At 40.5% G+C, this 20214-nt stretch overlaps 1 protein-coding gene and 1 long non-coding RNA gene across 2 annotated transcripts in view; one reads left to right on the top strand and one right to left on the bottom strand.

Moving 5' to 3' along the window:
- Positions 1-8705, top strand: part of LOC136009197 (uncharacterized) — a 35706-nt gene extending 27001 nt beyond the window's left edge. Inside the window, exons 2-3 of the long non-coding RNA XR_010610389.1 lie at positions 5800-5899; positions 8521-8705. This is a non-coding gene — a long non-coding RNA (uncharacterized LOC136009197). The remainder of the gene's footprint in view (positions 1-5799; positions 5900-8520) is intronic.
- Positions 1-20214, bottom strand: part of ADARB2 (adenosine deaminase RNA specific B2 (inactive)) — a 306595-nt gene that overhangs the window by 63639 nt on the left and 222742 nt on the right. The window lies entirely within an intron of this gene.

Genomic DNA, 20214 nt, shown 5'->3' with positions numbered 1-20214 from the left:
GCAGAAAGTCAGCTTAATTTTTAACATTATTATAGCAAATATAAAAAAATCTAATTAGATGAAACATAACAACAGTTATGAAAACCTTTCTTCATGAAATCTGGAATAATCTTTCCATGTGTAATCCTTATGATTGTCATTTGTTCATATACATACAGGACAGGATTTCTTTGACACAATATTTTTCCTTTGTTTTGCTAAATGCTGGTTTCCAAGGTATTGCTCTGGGAACAAACCATTTGCCGAAAATGACAGTTTAATATAACATGGAACAAAATATGCTGGCTTGTTGCAAAAGAAGGAAAGAGGCATATAAACCATTTATGGGAGATGCATGCAAAATCTTGCACTAGGATTAGATGAAAATTAAGAAAAATTAAGAACAGTTTGACAGATCCTAAATGGAATTTCACTTTGACTGCCTTTATACCTATTCTAATCGAATTGTCCATAACCAGCATGTGAGCAAGGTATTGCTCATACAGTGTTTCTGAAGGATGAATTTTGGGTCAATTCTCATTTGTCAAGCATCAAGATACCCTTGTGATATAAATGCAATTATAGTTGCTTTACAGATGAATGAGTGAAGGCACTAAAAGAGTGAGGGACTGGTCCAGGGGAATACGATGGAGCTGAGCACAGCCAGGTGTTCTGATTTCCTGGTGCTCTGGTTAAGTGCTCAGTGCTGGAAAACTGCCTGTCTTTCATAATATGAAAGTTTGTTTCTAAGCTTGTTTTCCCTACTGAAGAGTGGCTTCATCCATAACGGAAAACTAAAGTGTATTTGCAGGACTGATATAACTGGGCCCCATATGGTGGACTAAAAATCTGATCAGCTTTATTTAATCTAGAAAGAAAAAGTCTCTCAATAAAACTATCTGCACCATCATTTAAAAAAAAAAAGAATCCAATCGTAAATTTCATCTTCTGCGGTACTGCAGTCCAATCCATGCCTGCATTTCTAGCGTACCCTCCAAATCTGCATCCCAGGGCATTTTGTGCTCATTAAGAGTTAATTAGCTTAGAGGCACATACAATTCCTAAAAGAATCGTTTTAAAAATGCTAAATAGAACAAATAACTTTTAACTTTGGATTTAGAAATCCCCACAGTCAGAGCTTTCTTTACTTCATTTGGCAGTAGGTTCCAAAGCCAGAGAGTAAAGAGACTCACTAAAGGCAAAATAACGACATGACTTCAGATAACATTTAGGGACGATAAGGAATTAGACATTTTCTGATCTCAAGGAGTGACCTGGGACATGAAAGAACAGCAAATCCATTAAATGTGAAGCCTCTTAGCTAAAATAAGTCAGGCGAATATTTTTTGTCTTGAATCTGTTGCTTAAAAGGATGGCAGTGAAATTAATAGAACCAAAGGAGTGACATACATGAATGGACATAGGATGTCAGAAAAACAACCAGAAACATAGTGTCTAATCTGGGAGGTGGTTTATAGGCTATTTTATTGCCCTAAGTTTCCAAACGGATATTCCAAAGTAAAATGGAAAGGAAGAAAAGGAACAGTCCATTTTTGCAGATGGCAAAAAAGAAGAAGTCAAGAGATGCATGGCTCTGTGAGAGACTTGATCCTCTGAGGATTGTTCACATAGTGCAGCATTAATTTCAGGGCCTTGAATACTCTGGCCATGAAAGCCAGTCTAGTGGCAAAGCTGGGTATGATGGTTTCCTGACCTGTATCCACATGTTACAAGAAGCATAGCACGCTGCCTTCCGCTCTAACACATATCAGAGCACTTATTTAGCTTGATCCAGTCATGTGCTCAGTGACAGTATTTCTGCTTATTTAGAGCCTTTAGACTGGTTCTCAATGTCTCTATGAAACCAAAACTGGTTACAAACGTATCTAATGCTTACAGGACAGGTATGGTGGAAATAAGCAGTTGTACACGTGTTCCTCGCTCTGTTTAGTATCAAAGACTTTGTTCCAGAGATTTTCTTATTTATTTTTAAACAATAATCCTAGGCTGTTAAAAGTTATATATCCCGATGATCATTCCTGATAGGATATAAACCACAAAAATCCAACTACTGATGGCTATTTTGAGCCTGGTTAAACTTTTAGGATACAAGCTAGACTGTGTTACCTGCCATCAGAAAAAACTTAAAAATGGTACAAAAAAGGAACCATTCTTTTGTTATTCTCTACCATCAAAACAATTAATCTCAGAGAAAAGTTGTGTTTGGTGATACCATAGTTCCTACTGTCAGATATGGGTGAAAATAAAACTCTTCATCTGGAGTAAATAGAAGAGCCAACTACAACTTTGCACTTTCCGAACAACTATTAGGTTGGTAGTAGAAAAAAGGAAAAATTAAGACAACGGATGTGTGTTGGGATGAAAAACACAGTTCTGGGGAAGAACTGCCCTAGAGGTGCTGAGTTTCAAACTCCCCTGTTTTGGTTTGCCTGCTATCAAAATCTTATCCTTCGTAAGTGTTCACATAGATTGTTCTGTACAAGCAATATTTGTCTCAGACACAGTTTCTTTGAGATCAAAACTGCTTTGTCTTACTAATGCAGGGAGTGATAGGAGTAAGGCAAGCAAGACTGCTAGACCCACACCAAGGGGCAAATCTCTTCTCGGTTGCACTCAAACCATGCATGCTGCCTAAATGCCATCACTGGTGGAAGCAACAGTTACTTGTTCAGGCACCTTCAGGAGAATGAAAACATAACGCTAAACTGTTGACTGTGAAAAAAGGCAGTGAGATCCTGCAGTACGTAATGAGCTATACTTTAACATATACAAGGAGGCTGGAAAAATGAAAAATAGATGTCATTACTAGTAAAACTGCACTATGTTGTCTGAAGTATTCATCTGTCCTTGATTACCATATCAAATTGCTAGTGTTATTCACAAAGGAAAATCAAACTTCAGATCATACTATTATAGAACCAGAAACTTTTAGTCATTTCTCAGCACTAATATTTCAAATGGTATAAATAATTAAATGTGTTCAAGTTTGCAATGGGAGTCTTCAGGGTAAAACTGACATTCAACAGGAGTAGTAAGGATATTAAAATCAATAGATTATAAAGGAGAAAGCCTTTAGTAAACATTTTCTATTGAAATCCTGTCTTAGGGTTTATAGGGTTGAAATATCAAAAAGGTTAGATTTGCATATGGATGAGAAGAAATACTCTGCTATACAGATATCACCAAGGGCTCTGTTTCTCCTGTCTCCCAAGTACTTTATTTTCCAGAAAATCACTGACATTTGGGGGGTAAATGTTGAACACAATGAATGGGGATCAGGCTGAATTAAGTTCACAGCTCTCTTCACAGATAAAAGGAGATGCGCACCTACTTCTTTTTACTGGCGAGGGGGAAACATGCATTTGTTGACAGCCGGAGTTTGTATTTTTTGCCTATGGAGGACTCTGTCTAAATGGGAAGGGAGGAAAACACAGCACAGAGAATATCAATACTGAGGTACTGCTCCTGGACAGGGTGTGTAGCAAATTGCTACACAACACAGTTTTTCCCAGGCTTGTAAATAAGTTTGCTGCAGCTAGTTGGAGATTCATCGCTAAGTGATTGTACCCTCGAGCCAATGAATTAGCCAGGCTCTTCCCAGGTACTACATCATCTTCAAGATGCAGCCTGAAGAAGAGAAATCGACAGCGTTCATGGGCTGCCCTCCACTATCAGTCTTCTAGCATCAATTTAACACCAGGAGCTCCCCCAGCATGGCGGAAAGGGCTACCAAGGATCCAGAGGAATGGACAGGCAGGGGTGACCTCTGGAAGGACAGGGCAGGGGGACACAAGCAGGGGATTGCAGGCTGGCTTCCTTCCTTGCCCTGCTTCCTAGCAGCCCCAGCGCTTTGTCATGAGTTAGATTTCTCCAGAGATAAAAGGGTATGTTTTTTAGTCACCTCACAAGAGAACGGTGAGACAAGTGGCACTGAAGGTGGTAAGACTTTCCAAGCAGGGATATGCACGGACTTCTTCACCCACGCTGGAGGCTGCAGTCCACAGCCTATTATAACTCAGCCTTCCTTCAAGCATGCACAGGCATTTACAGGGTATTACTCAAAGAACAAGGCACTGCCAGGGAATTCATTGTGGTTCTTTCCTTGAGATGTACAGTAATTTTTTCTCTCTGATCATAACTCCTACAGTATTGATCATTTTGTCTGGTTTTGGCTTATGCCTCAAGGGCCAGGGTATATTGGCTTTGTTTTATCTTAGATGGAGGTGGTTTTATTTTGACTGGCAATGTTTTTTCATTCAGCTGAATACATTCGTATATCTGATGTACATCCTGTTTCAGAGAGGTCTTCTCAGAGGGGAATGATCATGTCCTGGCCAAGCAGAAGCTGGGTACATGTTCCCGCACTGAGCTTCTAAGGGGAACTCCAGTAATGCACTTCTGACACTGAATATTGTCACAGTTTTCTTACCAAGATTGATGGGGGAGATCAACTGCTCCTATTGATTTAGTCAAAATAATCGCTTTCACCAAACTTGCCATCTGTTCACAGTCCTATTACAATATTTTAGCTACATATGATGCTGAATTACCACCATGAATTCCTTATTTCTGTAATCAACAAATATACCAAATCTTCTCTGCATTCATGAAGACTCAGTGGCTCAGCTGACTTGGGCAACTCGCCTGGACTGTGCCATGGGTTCTGGGCTCAGAGTTATTATTTGCTACCTACTTCCCTCTCCTCCCCTCACCCAGGCTGGAGGCTGACTGCTCTGTGAATTTCCCAGGCCCCACAAAACATATTTGGCTCTTCTGTGTTGTTTATATCATTAATGATCTTTTACTAAATATCAGCACCATGCTGACTGCTGTATGAGACAGACTTTGAAGTTAGCCCTATGGGACAGGCAGAAGAATGCCCTGAGAGATCCCAGAATAGAGTGGAAGTCAGAATAGAAAAGTCCTTCTCCCACCCATTTGTTTTTGGGGTTTCCAAGTAAACCTAGAGCTTTATGAAAATAGCCACCGGCTGTGCTGGGGTTGGGAGGACGCAGCATCCACTCAGAAAGTAAGATGAGACAAAGGTGGAATGGGAGAGTTAGTTAAGGTCCATTTAGAGTAAATATGAGCACTTTTATGCCTGGGAGGTTTCTCAATGACTCCTTTAGATTTAGATTCCACCCTGTTCTAATGAATGTGTGGTTTGCTTAAAAATATTTGATCAGAGTTTGATGCATTGTTGATATATACAGCATATGCTCCAGTAATGATTAAGGGCTGTGGAAGGCTTCCCACTTATGATGATCCTTGAGTGGCTAAACACATCTGGATGTCCTCCATTTCGTCTGAAACTTTTTTACTAGGGAACACGAAAGTCTCCCAGTAAACTGTTTAAAATCTCTTCAGGTAGATTTTCAGTCATGACTGCCAAAAAGAGGCACTCTACTACTGTTCATAGAACTTTTCCTTAAATGTAGATTTTTTTCACACAAATATCAAGTTTGAAATGGAGGGGTGAGCACCAAGTTTTATTCGGGCATTTGGGGAGGGAGGGACAAATTTAGAAACTGATAACTACGATGTGAGTTCAGCTATAATGAAAGAGCTCCTAAATTTGTTTGAGTACCGCTACTACTATGTGATACCATAAATGAGTTTAATCAATGTTAAATATCGCAAAAGAAATTTGTAGCACCAGTAGGAAGCACAAAGGTCAAATGGGAATTTATTCTACAAGCTCAGTGTAAAAAAAAAAAAAGAAAAGTCTGTTTTCTCAATATATCCCTTGACTACAGGGAATCAATCAAACAATATAACGTATCTGTTTATTTATTCCAGAAACCCCTGGAGTGACTGAGAGAAAATAGAACACGCGAAATAAGCATACAATTGAAAAAGGAAAGGCTGTCAAATCCAAGTGCTCCAGCTCCTCCAAAAAGTACGGTTTTCTACTTAGTAGGAAAAACGTTTTGTACGTAGGTTTAATTAGAATCTTTAAATTCACATTAGTGTGTTAATGCTGGGATGCTAACATATGAGCCCCTCTATTTGAGGTTGATTCATTGCTGTCTACATTCATCTTGCTCTAAAAGGATGCTACCAATAAGTACCATTTCAATGAATTTAGAGGAAACAAGTTTTTTCACTGACATGAACAGTTGTTCCCTAAAGGAGGCCATGCCTAGTTTCCAGCTTTGCTTCTTCTGAGTACAGCTCTGCATTTATCGCTCTGGTAATGAAGAATGTCCATACCAATTCTGCAGAATCATTCTTGAAGTCAATACTGCACCTGCTAACAAATGCCAGAAAGGAGGGGTTGGTTGTTTGCCTTTTTCCTTTTCTTTTACTGATCTTTAATCCAAAAGCCTTCTCCTACAGAGGCACACATAAGGTTGGCTGCAAGTGCTGAATAATTCAAAACAATGAAGTAGTTGTTCGCTTTGCAGCCTTGTGCCTGCTTTAGGACAAGCCTCAGGTGTCAAGCTGTTGTACATTACAGATATTAAATTAGCACGAATGGGTTTTCTTTAACTAGATAAAAGCTCTATAAAGCCACCAGTGCCTAGGAATGGCTAACTCTGTAAAAAGGCTTTTATGGTCTCTATAAACCCCTAGATTTTAGATTCATTCTATAAGCCATCTCTCTTTAAAAAAAAAAAAAAAAAAATGGTTTATCTGAGAAATGTCTTTTCAGTTTTCTGTTTCTTTGCTTTATCCTTCTTAGGTGCATTAAAACAAATATTCTTCGGAAACCAATGGTGGCAGAACCCTCATCACATACAATACTCTTTGCTGTTCGAGATCTGGTCTCTTCCCACAGCCTAACCAGTTAGCAGCTCTTGGGTAAATGTTCAAAACAGGAAGAGAACAGTGCTTGCTCAAATCCCTTGCGAATCACTTTTAAAATCTTTGCCTGTGTGTTTATGGTTCTCATTAAGGGGCTGTGCTATTAAGAGCCTTCCCCATCATGCATATGCTTTGTTAGATAAAGCAGGGTGCAGGCAGTGTCCAAAACAAATTTAATCTATTCTGAACTGCTGATCCCAGCAAGGCACTGCATGATTCAACTTTCTGAACCACTACAGAGCAAGGCATATGATACACTGCATGGCAATTACTATAAAGACACTGGAATTTTTCTTCTCTTGTTGTTAAAGATCTTGCTGTCATTTGCTGTAATGATTCTCAAAATTCATCTGTAACCTTGTTAACAACCTTTTCTTTGGCTGGGAGGGGTGGTAAGGAAATCTGCATTTCTTGCTACCTCACCCTTCTCTGGGCTTCTCCTCAAATGTGTAATGAGCAGAGCAGTTCTCATCATCTATGGTGGCTTTGTGCCAGGACAGGCAGAACTGTGGTTCAACTGAATCCTAATTGCCATTCAGGCACCCAACAGAGCCATTTGGGAGTGGTGTATGCCTGGAGTCAGAGCTAAAACCTGTCCCTCCCTTACTAGACAATCACAAGCAATAAACATAACATTGACAAACTTAAAGAAGAGTTTTACTATGTTGTATCTGCTGAGAACCTGCATCTGAAAAGTCAGCATTACTTTTGGCCCATGCTCTAAAACCCGAATATCACTTCTCCATCACTCTCCCCTCCATCTCGAGTCAAGAAGCTTCTGGCCAGGTGTCCACACCTGGAACCTGGGAATGGCCATTTTAAACCCTGTGTCAACACTCTAGGGCAAAACCTGTTGCCTCAGCAGACTTGCCTTTAAACAAGAGCCCAGGGAAGGACTGTGCATGAGGCCAGGAGACTGTGGAGTGTCACTGCATGGGCTGTACTCCACAGGATGACTTTCCCTTGGGACCATATCTCTGAGGAGGGTAGAAAGGATCTGCCTGGAGATAAGCGTGGTGTTGCAGCTTTCACTTACAGCTCAGATTTCTTGTGGCAAATACAGTCTTTAAGAAAACTTCCTCATCATGGGAAAGATGCTTTAAGTGCTTTATTCACTGTGGGCAATAAAAGAAGAGCTTCTTGAGAGGAAAAAGGCAAAGAATAAATGGAAAACCAAGTAACTAAAATAAAAACTATTATGTCTATTTATTTAAGAGCTTACTCAAAAATACCAAAGCAGTTTACCTACAAATTGACCAAATCCTATAAAATTATAAAATTATTCCTTTATAATTGAGAGACAACCAGCTTTAATATTTTGTGCTCATATAAGTTAGTGTCAAAGAAAAGAAACAGAAAATGCAATTCTTTCTTTCCAGAAAAAAAAAAAAGAGTATAATACAAATATGAATAAATTTCATTTATCGGCACAACATACTTCCGGAAGAATACCTCAGAGGATATCTGAGGTGTCTGATAGTACATGTCCGGGTTCCTCTGTACAATCATGGGGTGAAAACTCAGACAGCAGTTCCAGAGAGAAAAGATGAATAATCAGCTTCATACCCAGCTCTCAGAATATATAAAACTGTGTCACCAATCTGTGTTTTTAAGGTAATTGCGGGATGTTAGCTCACTTGCTAAGATGTACATAACCTAAAAGGCACACCAATAAATCACTTTTATCGTGTTACTCTGCTGCTCTGCTCACAGGGTTCCTCAGCAAGCAGAACCTGGCACACAAGACTAGTGCTACCCTTCGCCGTCTACGAGACTGTCCTGCCAAAATCTGAGGGGAAGGGTGTAGCAAACAAGGCGTACACAAAATTCTTGGACTCAAGAGCTGACTAATATGGACAGCAAGGTAAAAACATGCTGCTTGAAGCCCCTGAAAATAATAAGAGCAAAGAAGTAAAGGATTTCAAGGCTGTCTGCCATTGCACCTTTGTCTGCTTGTCTTTCTTCACCCTTTCTCCTCCTGTGATTATGTGTTTAACCGTTTCCCCCACCTCTTCTGTCAAGTGGATCTGTGCTCGCCTCACAGAAGCATTGTCTAGGTGGTCTGGAAACCCAGACAAACTATTATACAAATCAAAGTCTGTCCAGTTTCTGATAACACCAAAACTAATTTATTTTTTGTTTATACTCCACTACCTTTGACAAAGCCTCCTCTGGAGATTTATATCTATCTCCATCCTCGCTGCCTTCCAACTGTTTGTCAATTTTTTTGTTTTGCAACCGACAAAAGAAAAAAAATATCTGACATCAACCTTGGAAGAGGTACTGAGTGCAGAAGGTTTTTTTCAGATGTGATAAAATCTTGCCTAAAACCATGCCCAACCTTTTCAGTAGGAAGTCCAGATGGCTTTGCAGCCTGTACAACAGACTTTATTCACTGATGCTTCTCTAAGTGTCAGCAGGGTGTTGTCTTCCAGAACTAGTAAATGTGCAACGAAAGGCAGCTTGGAGGGGAGAAATAAACACAAACAAAAAAAAACCCCTCACTTAAATTCCCCTGCCTCCCTCCCCAAAATCAAATTAATCTGAGAATTTCTACATGCATCTGACTTAAAATTCCCTGCGGGTGGAGAAAGGCTTTGCAAACAACTGGAGGTGTAACGGATGGGGTAGCAGTTCAGAGGGCTCCAGGGTGAGCAGTGATTTACGCACTCACCGCTGACTCTAGGTCGCCCTTGTCTGCATCACAAATATTTCAGCTACAGGATCAGGACCCTTCCCGAGTCCGTACATAGGCTTCAAACTGCAGTGTCTCATAGCATTGTTTTCACTATGGTCAAATTAGAACAAAGAATCATTTCTGAGTCTGAAAGGCAGGCACAAAAGGCAGTGGGTAAAGGCTCTGGGATTTGGGGTGAGTTTCTACCCCTGTGCCTGGATCTCCAGCAGCCTGATACCAGTCATGTTATCAGCCCCTGCCTCAGTTTCCAACCTGTAAAACAGAAACATTCTAGTAAAGCCATGCATGTGACTTCTTTCATATAGGTGGGGTCAAAATACTGTTTTACTTGAATTTGTGGCCAAGCTTATTATGGGAATAGCCCTATTCTGCCTATCCCTCCCCTCTGCATAGCACCTAGCTTTAGACCTAGGCAATGTAGGAGGAAAAGTAGTAAAAGAGCTCTGCTTTGGCCAGCACTGGCCTTTTGGCCATGCCTGGCCCTGATAACAACCAGATCCTGCACTCAGCAAATGAGCATGGAGGGTGTCAGCCTGGTCTGCAGAAGGGAAGGTTGCCTGCTCTTGGTACTACTTCTGAACCCTCCAAGGGAATCTGGAAGAATAAAAAGCTCCAACCATTATGCAACCAAGCTCGTGAGGCTATCATCATTTCAACCACCATCCATCCGCGTGATACTGCTGGCAGCCGTTAATACTGCAGCCAGCTTGTTAGTATACCTAATTCTATTATAATTGTGCAGCTTTGTGGCTGGCAGTGCTCTTGCTCCATGTCTGTACAGGTTACCTCAACACTGGAGTGCTCCAGGAACAGAGAGCCTCGGTAAGACTGCAAGACAAACCATAAGTGATGGCAACAGTGGGGAAATTCTCAAGAAAGGGGAAGAAAATGAGGGTGGGGAGAGAAAAGAAAAAATGAAAGGAAAGAAAAGGAACAACAAGAAAAGAAACCTGGTGCACACACAGAAAGCCTTTCCAGCATGTCTCCGGTTTTGCTTCTCGTTGACACACTACTCTCATTTTGAGCTGACAGCTGTGGTCCAGCCTTTGTCAGGTAATTAATCTGGGTAGTTCATTTTCACAGGTGAGTAGCAGGTTGGCACAGTCTACTCTAGCAGTGGTTTGTGGGTTTTTTTCCTTCTCAGAGCAGCACGGTTATGAAAGCATGTGACCATGGGCACACAACACTCTCTCGGATGTGGCCAGCTGTTTGTTCCTTCCTCACTGCAGAGTTACACACTGCAGGTATAACTCCTGTGCTTTGCAGGGTGAATGGAAGGAAACCTTAGACAGGAATTCAAAAGCATTATATTTGATCCCATTGATTACAACTGACAAAACTTAAAAAACCTTGAGTTCCTTTGCCAAGGTTGAGTACCGCTGCTCTGACTCGCACAGCTTCTGTGCCTGTTTAGGAATGAAACTGATTAAAAAAAAAAAGGAGATAGAAAAATAAAGAAAAGTCATCATATTGCTTGGCAGGGAAATGGGGGGTGATCTACTGCATTTTAACATTTGGTTAGTTGTGAAGTAATGCAGTAATAATAATAATATTTTGCCCATACAGCGGTGACAGCTAAAATGAGCACATTTTCTTTTTCACGATGCAGAGAGTGCCCTGCAAGGTCATCGAGCTGGGAAATGTGATTCTGTGGTTCTTGTGTCAAAGTGCCAAAATATCCTTTCACTGAAGCTGTACGGCTTCAAGCTATCCCTGAGCTCCACAGAGCCACTTTCTTCTGTTTGATGGTTTCTCGGAACTTCCACATTGCGCCCCAAGATAACCATCTTGACAAATGGCTGGGTAATACATGGCTGGGCAACACAATCGTACCTCAGCGTCTCTGTCCTCCACAGCCAACACAGGCTTTCTTTATTTATTCTTCCTTATATTCCTTCTTCCTTATATTTCTTCTCCCTCTTATAATCCAGTATGTTTTCAAAAGTGAATCTGCATATTAGTCTGTTTTATATGTGTCCTGGGGTAGCCCACCCCTCTGTTTCCATGAGCAATCAAGAGATGGCTCAACTCAGATTGTGCTGCAAAAGGACATGATTTTAAGTCATACATTTTTGTCTCCTTGATTAGTAATACTAAGATGTACTTTGAGCCAAACAGCATGGTGAACTGTAACATCTCTCTGTTGAGGATAACAAGCTTTAGTCCCTAGGGGCGGGATGCATGATGCAAAGTAGTGGTCCTTAGGCAATTGGCTGTGTTAGAGGAGGTGGACTTAGGAAACTGAGCGCTTTTCTCCTTGTCTTGAATGTTTGAGGTTGTTATTTCTATGTGAACATTTCAGTAGCTACCCTCATTTCCAGTGGTCAGCACACAGAGCCATGCAAGGCTCCTGGCAGATGGCCATATTCTGGCCACCTCTTCCCATAAGAGACTCTTTCTCTCCCCTGACCATATGGGGAGCCCAGATCTTCTGGCTCTCAGCAGCAGATTAAATCTGTTGTCTATTCTTTCAATTTCAGTCCTGTAGTAATAGTGAAAAGGTACCAGTATTAAGTGAATCAGGATAAAGTGATTTCCTTATACCAGAAAATAGAATAAAATCCCATCTCTTAAATCCCATTTAACTCTACATTCATTACATTGCCATGCTATTGTAGTGAAATGTTCAGATCCTATTGAAATGTCCTAGATATTAATTTTCACTGCCGATAACAGTAGTCCTGTGCACTTAACAATGTCCTTGGAACACAGTAAAAATATGTTTCAGCAGCTAATGAAATTATCACAGACCCCGTGACCTGGAAAACAAACAGAGTAATAAAGTCTTACCCTTGCTGTCTAAAATGATGTGGTACAGCTGTATTTAGTCATGTACTTTATATTTCTATATGCATATGTCATGCCAAATTGTAGATTGCCATTTTATATATATTAAGGTGGTTAAGAAAGCTTTTTTTAGCTGACATTTTCAACACATCTCAACGACTATTTTTCTAGAATCTATGCCGTATATCATGTATTTTACGGTTTCTTTAGCAGTTAGTTAACTGTTGGAAGACTAACACCAGTTTCTAACAGGAAGGTAGCAGTGTTACCTTTTTTTTCTCTATCCAAACTTTAACATCTCACTCTTTGCTACTTTATTTTGTTCTTAAGATTTTTGTGCAGATACAACTAAAAAAACCCTACTAGAACAAACTCTTATCAAAGAGGGACAAAGATGTCTTTCAGGGCAAGGTTGACGGGAAATCTCTCGGGGTACAAACTGGGAGACACTTGAGTGCACTTCTTGTCATTGCAAAATGCATTGTCGTGCCACAGAAAAGGACAAAACCTGAGCTTCCCTTGGGTTTTAAAGTATCAGACTTGCATAGGTAGATGGTTGGAGACCTTTGAAGAGCTCAATCTCATTTCAGGCCCAAGCTAGAGGTGTGGTTGTCCTTTTATGTTGTGTGATGCCAAGGGAGTAAGTCTCTAATGCTTTTTGTATTAGACGTGACAGACCTGGTCAGAAGTTGTAACTATTTTGTTGAAGCAGCTACTGAATCCCTGCGCCTCAGTTTCTCTACCTGCATTTATCTTCCCACAGTACTCCAGGGGTCACATTTCCATGGCCCCAGGGTGTAAATCTCTGTGGCAATTTTGCCTTCTTGATAGCCCCGTGGGGAAGGTGGAGGGTGTGTGGGATGTTGCACCTTGCAGGAATGAGGACAACCACTCCTTGCCACGTGGCTCCCAGCAGCTGCTCACTTTGTGTACTTGCTGGTAGCAAATCAACAGTTAAGACCTCTCTAGGGAGGTACAGATCTGTCCCACCAGAACGACACAGTGGACACTGACTTGTGCACCACTGGTCAGAGGCAGCCCTGTCAGAGGTTTTCCTCTGTCAGAGGCAGAAGAAAGTGTTTGGGTTTGAGCCTTCATCACAGTGGGCAACAGCAGTGACATTAAAGACTCCTGTTTTAAGGAAAAAATGGCCTCCTGGGACTTAGGGAGACCAAGGGCTGATTCTGGTTTAGTACCTGGAAAGAGAGAAATGCTTTTGCAGCTTGCACCAGTCCACAGGTATTCTACATAATGCAGAATAAGGGAGAAAGATACCCCCCTCTCTCCTTCCCTTGGCTGACTGTCTTGTTCTTCCCCAGGAAGACTAACGATCCAGGAGTATTCATAACACAAACATTTCTAAAGATCTCTTAAGGGAATAGCAAAGCCCCTTAAAGGAAGCACAATGCAATGTACTTTGAGTATTTTAGTTTAGAAAGCTTCAAATGTAAAACCCATCTCAAAAGGCATAGACTAGCACAAAATTAAGAAGAAAGAAATAATTATTAGTGACTGGCACATGTTCCTGCCAGTTCTGGCAAAGGAACCACAGCTGCTGAGGTCCTCAGTTAGTAAGAATAGGGTCAGCTACATTAATTTCTATGTGGCAAGTCCAATTGGACGTGGCTGAGACTGCTGCCCAAAATGTTCTCTTTTTAATGGTAAAGCTTTTCTAAACCAAACTTCTACATCTACCATCACCAATAATTTTAGGAAAGTTTTTCCTTTTTCCCCACAAAGCCTCCCTGTCAGACTGTAGTTGTGTTACATATGGAAAGAATTCAGAATCTGAACCAAATCTTGCAGAATCCATAGAAGCGTTTACTGTTGCTTAAGCAGACTTTGGTTAGGACTTCCTGTGTCTTTAACAGTGGAACATTTTTGCTATTTCATGAATTCAACATTTTATGCAAAGCTTTTAAAAAATTTGCTTGTGCATTGAATTTCAGTCTACATCTGTAGAAATCGGGAATAGCAAATGGCTATCAGTGATGCCTAGCAGCACATTTTTTCAGGCCAACTGGCACTGATGTGTACCTATAGCATGTCTTTCGCTAACTAGTACAATTTCTAAAAATCTCAGTAGCTAAAAATCAGCTACTCAGAACTTACTGCAGGGGGTTGCGAATAGCAGCTCTCAGTTATGGGATGCAGACAGACTATAAATCATTGTGTGAAACAAGGGATGGGATATTGAAACAGAGTCAATACAAAAAAAACCTTTACAAATGTTTCTTTCAAAAAAGCAAGAGAAGATGACAGCCAATAGTCCTGGTTCCCTGCCTTTCCTTCCAGATTTCTTCATTCTTTCTCATGCACTGCTTGCCTGTTTGCCATTTTTTGCTCTTCAGCTTTTCTTTGTTTCTTCTGAATAACTCTCTGTTCTTTACAAAGGTTTATCTTGTTATCACATGCTAACTACTTTCCCTTGTAGCTTTCAGATGTTTGTTTTGTTTTTTTTCTCCTTTTTTTCTCCTGTTGCCATTTCTTGTCCACTTGGAAAAGAGGGGGACCCTTGAGCATTACAGGTATGTGGGATAAAGTCATGAGAAGAGAAGATTTATGATGCCAGATACAGGTGTTACAACCTAGTGTTGGGCAGAGACACGACCTAGTGCACAATGAGACAAGGATCTTAATCAGTGCATACACTGGAAAATGCCATCAGCCATCAGCCATTTTGAGAACAGATTAATATCGTGTGTTACTGGGAGAACTACCCACTAGTGAGATGAATGCAGGTCCTGGATTTGGGTCAGGTACTGGATGAAGAAGAATTGCATGTAGGAATTAAACTAATTTCCTTCAGTGACTTTTCAGCTTTACTCCAATTTCAGAGCCTGCTTGGAGCTCTTCCTTACAACCCATGGGTGGACTAAGACAGCAGAAAGTAGATCAGCAGCAATGAAGTCCTTGGGTATTTTCTCTTTTCATGCTAGAGAAAGCTAGCTAGAAACTAGGAAAACACTTCTATGTATTTTACAGAAATTACAAAATTTCATTATTTTGACCTAAAACATTCCTATTATGCTTTTTGTGGGACATAAAGAAAAGCTTCCAACCATAAACCATGTCTGCAGATTAATAAGAATAAAAAGTCATTAAGTCCAAGGTAAGTGATGGGTACATGGAGTAAACAGATGGAGGCAAAGACTTTTTTTAGTGAGTAATGCTAGAAAACCCCCAAGCATCTAAGACTGCACAACTTTACGGATTTTACTGTAAATGCTTTTAGCTCACTAAGGCCCCTATTTTGCCTTCCTCAGAGGAGTGCTTATTTGAGCAGCAGAAAGGACGACTGTACCAGCCCTAAAGTAAATAAACATGCTCATAATCCCAGTTCGCACATACTAATTGCACAGGCAAGTGAGTGCACGTGTTGGATAAAACAAGCTTGGAAGTGGTTGGGAAATGGCCCCACTCTGCTGCACAGTCCCTGCTTGGTTCTGTAGGCACATCCCCCCTTATAGGCACTGTTCTCCTAGCCCTTCCTGCAGTTTCAGGCACTCACTATGGCTGGGTGAGTGCAAAGCAACCCGGGTGTCACCACTGCCATGGCCAGCATTTCCTACACCTCCCAGCAAGCCATATATCACCAAATATTGATATGGTTCCAGTAGGCTGCCGCTCCTGACATTTGATGTATAGCTTTAGGTGCTCTCATTTTCATTCTAAGGAGTCAATGAGGGATCAAAGGAAATGTATTTTTCCCATGTGGGGTACAGCATGACACATCTCGAACCAGAGAGGAAGAAACTACAGGGTTGCTGCATTCCCACTGGCTCTTTCCTTGTGTCACCCAGTAAGGAGGATGAAGGCCAAGCTTTTAGTCAGCAAGTGAATACTGTTGCTTGCCCTCCAACATTTCAACTATTTATCGTGTTAAATATCAACTTGGAGAATATTGCGGTCGCTTCAGCTTTTCACGTTCCAATGATTTTTTATTATTTCCATCGACCAAAATAAATGAAGAAAATGCTTCAGACTACACATGAAAGCATGTAAAAACCAGTAACTGGATTTTAAAAGATCTGGAATGTCTTGAATACATTCATTTTTCAAACATTTTTCTCTGATCTTTAAATAGCTTTTCTTGGAGCATAACATTTTTTGAAAAGTCAAATACAGAGCATTAAGGGTATAATTACCATTTTAATTATAACTCAATCATCCTATCTACTTTGCATAGAAATTACAGCTTTTATGTCAGGATTTTGGGTGCTCACAAACATTCAGGAGTAATTAATGCTAGAGATTCTCACTGTGTATGAACTTTACTTTGTAACACTTATTTCAACTGGGCTTCATTCAAAAATTGTAAATATACCAAATTTTATGTTCATTATTTTCAGGCAAAGAAAGCCTTCTCTATCAATTGCTGTAAAGCTATGGCAATAAGAGATCAAAACTTGACAGTCTTGAAAACACAAATATATTTTCCTCCCTCTTCAAATATGATTCATCCATGTAAACATGGACAGGTCAAACTCCAGTGGCAGCAACAAAAAAATTCCCACTAACTGATATCTGATTTCAGATAATTTCGCAAATATTTCTGGAAGCTATTCCTGTTTGAGATTTTATGGAAAAAAAAATCCAAAACAAAATTATATTTAAAGATTTATTTTAGCAAATGTCTTTACCTTGCAAATTTGCCTGTTGTATCCCTCTGCAATTCCAAGTATGTGTGTGTGTACATATGAAATTCAACAAAATCAATCATAAAAATAACTGGCTTTCACATGGTTAACACCATATTAAAGTATTTCTCCCTGTCAGTGTTGAAATAGGAAAGAAATATTTCATGAGTATAAGGAAACAGAATGACCTTCCATTTATAAATGGTCAGCGTTTTCCACTGTTTTTGCCTGTTTCACACATCACAAAAGACTATTCTGTGCATATCTTTCATTCTCCACATGTGCTTTTCAGCGTGCCGGAGCAGCAGATGCCTTTTTATTTCCTTTAAAAGCATGATTAAGCCACACAAATTTTACAGAGGAGTCTCACAGAACATGTCCTTTTCCTTTGTTTGCACGTTAATGATATCATGGCATTTTCTGTTCTCATTTATGATTTCTTGGCTCAAGTATTTTGGGGGAGAAAAAAAAAAGACAATTCTCCTGACAACAAGGCCCTGGCTCAAGTTGCAGTGCTTCACCCCCCAGCAGCGACTGCCTTTGTGTGCTATAGTGGGCTTTTCTGCACATGGAATTGCTTTTGCCTTCAGTGAAAGCCTTGCATGAAAGCCCAGGACAAATCAAGCCCCTTGTTGGGGAAGTGCTGTGGGGTCTGAAGGGAAGATTCATGATGCTTATTATCAGCCTGCACTTGAGACTGATGTCTTACACTCCCAGTTGTGAAGCTACAAGCAGGTTACATCTGAAATGCATGTGATTAAAGCATTTGTGCCAAATCACATCCTGCATGCTGCATATATATGTGCATATAGCTCTAAATTTTTTCATGGATGAATGAAAAATATTTTCTTATTATACCCATCAGTAGCAAAAAGTGAAAGTGAATAGATTTTACACTTGGACCCCTCCGTGTTCTTGACAGTTTTCCAAACAGCCCTCTCAATCTCTTTTTGTCCCTAATCTTTGCCAGATGAAACTAGGATCCTGATGTCATTTTAACAGTGGTATCTGAAAAAAAAAAATTAAAATGAAAGTGGATGTGAAATGCGAGGCAGAAAACAGATTTTATCAGCATCAGCCAGCTGGCCTGACTCAACACTGACCTGTACCTCATGTAGTCACTTACCCCAGTGCTAGAGAATTTCATGCTGTCTGGCGCAGGGGAAGGTTTCAGAAATGCCTAAGCCCATTGATTTCCTATAGACTTGAGTCTTGTCCACACAGAAAACTTGCACCTGCTGAATTTAAATCAGCTGTTAAACTCTGTGTGAAGCTAAACTGGTGTAAACCCATGCACTGCCATGCTATTGTCATGTACTTACAAGATGGCAGGGAGACAGGAATGAAAGTTTCTTCCTCTTTCACTATTTAATGTTTAAGCAAGAGTCAATTCTCATTTCACTTTTAGGCTCTGGAAAGCAGGAGCTGGGCTGACAAGTCTTGGTTTGCCCACAGGATGACTCCAGTTATCTGCTGGACAAGTTTTTGTGTGTTTGAGCACTAATTTGATAGATGAACACTAATTTGATAGATGAAGCAAAGCCCACTGCCCACTGTGAGCTGTACTTGTGCTCAGGGAAAGGACACCCTCTAAGCATGAGAGCTGAGATGGTGGAGCACTGCTTCCAACTCTGGTCCTGTCCCTGCATACTCACATTGCTGAACCAACACGTTATGGGCAATAGGAACATACCCTGACTAAATCTAGATGACTGGGCAATAGGATTAAATCCTGACTAAATCTAGATGACTTATGCCATACTGTAAGGCCTTAACTAGGGTCTTCCATTCAGTAATTAAACAGGGCTACACATTAATTAAGGATGTGACAGAGCCTGTCCAATATGTAGCACTATCCCGGCAGGTAGTAGGCTGGACTAGGGCCTGATTTATCCATTGTTTGTGGATGCTGCAGGTAGGATCCCTTTTCTGCTGAGGAGCTGACAGCTGCTGTGTTTGCAGCCAGGGTGCCTCAGGTGAAGCCCATGATGCTGGCACAGACTGATGACCTCCTGGGCATGGGGAGCCATAGGACGCTGCAGAGCCCTCAGTCAGCTCTGTGTGATGTCAAAGAACTGCCTGAGCACATGGTGGGCTCTGCACTGGAGATAGGCTTAAAAGCACATTTTTTCCTCCCTTGAGCTACACTGTCTGGACCTTAATGCGAGATAGAGCTGTGACCATACCTTCTCTCTGAGAGTCAGCCATTCTGGCTGGAGACACTGCCATCCGCAGCAGCAACTCGACAATGCCCAGCTCTGCTGGCAGCGGGGATCCAGTCCTTGTTCCAAAGCAAAGGTTTCAGACTGCCTTTACTGTGAGCATTAGGTTAACCCTTTGTCTATGTCAGTAGTTTAAAGTGGGTAGATATGCTCATCTGCATTACTGATCTGCTGCTGATCTAATAAAACAAAACACCTTACAGTCTTCAGAATACCAAAAATAGACGAGTTTCTGTATTGCTTTACATAGTAGTTTTTTGAATATTTATTCACTATGAAAAATTAGGCACTTTTCTAAATGAATTAAGCCATTCATCTGAATGTGTAATGTGTTGATTCTAATCTATGCAGGGCTATACTAATTTCCCATTAAATGTTAGCAAAGTCTCAACTTCAAACTGAGATCTAGATTCTTTGTTACAGGATTGAAAAAGCAATACTAGAAAGCATCTGAAATAATTCATTTTTATTTGTATGTCACTCTCCTGTAAATGTTCAAAGGGCTAGGCTCAGTTCTCAAAGCGCGTAAGAAAATGTTTTCCCCCAAACAAGCCTGGACAGCAAATGAACCCTGATCTCAAGACTCACGCAGAAAACAGGATTTACGGTGAAAATGCTAGGTCAGCATAAACCATAATGGTGTTGTAATGATGCTGAGGACTGGACTGGTTCTTCCAGTTTTCCAGTTTGTTTCTTACAGTTACAGAAGGAAAAAAAAAAAAAAAAGAAAAAAAGAAAAAAAGAGGCAGATATCCTTACCTAAAGAAAAATGGCCATAGAGCAAGCAATAATTCTTACATTCTGTTTTGGTAATACCTTCAATTTAACAACTGTCTGCAAAAAGGAGTTTCTCACAGTGAGTTATTTAGTCACTATGCCATCTAGGGTATAACTGTCATTTTGAAGGGAGCATCCATGCTATGATTTGCTGTCAGTCCGTTGTACACTGTAAGTCCATTCATTTTTTCCCTTAACAGGTGAAGATAATGCTCTGATACACAGTAAAAGATAGATGATAAAAACAATTCTTTAAGAAAAAAAATAGACACAAGGGGTTTGG

Source organism: Lathamus discolor, chromosome 2, assembly GCF_037157495.1.
Source record: "Lathamus discolor isolate bLatDis1 chromosome 2, bLatDis1.hap1, whole genome shotgun sequence".
NCBI lineage: Eukaryota > Metazoa > Chordata > Aves > Psittaciformes > Psittacidae > Lathamus > Lathamus discolor.
This window is presented reverse-complemented; position numbering and strand designations above follow the sequence as displayed.